Source organism: Sitodiplosis mosellana, unplaced genomic scaffold (assembly GCF_009176505.1).
Source record: "Sitodiplosis mosellana isolate CC-2019 unplaced genomic scaffold, AAFC_SMos_1.0 Smas_scaffold_6165, whole genome shotgun sequence".
Lineage (NCBI taxonomy): Eukaryota > Metazoa > Arthropoda > Insecta > Diptera > Cecidomyiidae > Sitodiplosis > Sitodiplosis mosellana.
The window spans coordinates 3119736-3120213 of NW_022601406.1; the positions used below are offsets into that span (position 1 = coordinate 3119736).

At 33.5% G+C, this 478-nt stretch overlaps 1 non-coding gene across 1 annotated transcript; it reads left to right on the forward strand.

Annotated features, from left to right (window-relative positions):
* Positions 1 to 359: 359 nt before the first annotated feature.
* Positions 360 to 478, forward strand: LOC129574941 (5S ribosomal RNA). The gene has a single exon (XR_008688743.1). It is a non-coding gene; the product is annotated as a 5S ribosomal RNA (ribosomal RNA).

Genomic DNA, 478 nt, shown 5'->3' on the forward strand with positions numbered 1-478 from the left:
GTTTCCCACTCAAGCAAACTGTTCTATACAGTCGATGATTGGAAGTACTTTTGATAATTGGAAGAGATCGATTTGGAATAATCAAAAATCGACTGCATTGAAATATGAAACATTTCCACCATGAATTCTGAAAAAAGCTTTAAATCTATATATCAATCATAGCTGATTTCCAAAGGAATAAATAACACGTAATTAATTGTCCGAATGTCGCCATAAAAATTACAAATCAACTTATAAAAAATCGTCATACACATATACAATAATCGAAATAAATTCCAACAAAATACATCATGAAAAATGAATATTCTTCAACACTGTGTTTGAATAAACGCATAATCACAAAATAGCGGTTTACATATGTCAACGACCATATCATGTAAAAAGCACCAGTTCTCGTCCGATCACTGAAGTTAAGCTGCATTGAGCATGGTTAGTACTTGAATGGGTGACCGTCTGGGAACACCATGTGTCGTTGGCA